The sequence below is a fragment of the Alligator sinensis genome, unplaced genomic scaffold (genome assembly GCF_000455745.1).
Source record: "Alligator sinensis unplaced genomic scaffold, ASM45574v1 scaffold528_1, whole genome shotgun sequence".
Taxonomy (NCBI): Eukaryota; Metazoa; Chordata; order Crocodylia; family Alligatoridae; genus Alligator; species Alligator sinensis.
Genome location: NW_005841846.1, coordinates 3,295,054 through 3,295,657, shown reverse-complemented (window position 1 = coordinate 3,295,657; position 604 = coordinate 3,295,054). Strand labels below are relative to the sequence as shown.

Genomic DNA, 604 nt, shown 5'->3' with positions numbered 1-604 from the left:
CTGCTGAGGCAATTCTTGCCTCCTTTCTTCACAGGTGCAGAAGGCTTGGAATTGGCACAGATCTATAGCAAGAGTGAGAGCATGATATGAGGAATCAACCAACCTCTGAGGATGGAACCAACCCCCACCCCTAATGTCAATGTTTTTATTCTGAGGAGGGAGAAATAATAGAGCCTGAGGAATAAGAGTTTCTGTAGGCCCCAAGAAAAAATAAATACATTCCAGTTTTCTGTGCAGCACTATATCACACATTCTAAGTATTCCTCTACTCTGTCTAGGCTCTGGTATTATCTTCATCGTTATTGTATCTGGACATCTCACAAAGCCCCTCTGAAGGAGAGAAGTATTATTTTTATTTAAAAAATGGGGAATTAAGGCACAGGATAGATTAGCGACTTGATTGAAAAAGCACCAAAACTATTATCCTCCCCGCCCACCCACACACACATTTAGGTGATGTGTAAATCTGAGGCTTCCACATAGTTCAGGGTAATAGGAGTAACACTTAGGTCTCTCTATGTAGGGTTAGAGCAGAAGCTCCTAATCCTTTTTTTTATTATTATTATGTACCCCTTCCAGATCAACTAGCTGCCTGCATACCCCT

General features: G+C 41.4%; 1 long non-coding RNA gene across 1 annotated transcript in view; it reads left to right on the top strand.

Annotated features, from left to right (window-relative positions):
- Positions 1-242, top strand: part of LOC106722366 — a 32,335-nt gene extending 32,093 nt beyond the window's left edge. Inside the window, exon 3 of the long non-coding RNA XR_001358288.1 lies at positions 35-242. This is a non-coding gene — a long non-coding RNA (uncharacterized LOC106722366). The remainder of the gene's footprint in view (positions 1-34) is intronic.
- The last annotated feature ends 362 nt before the right edge of the window (positions 243-604 follow it).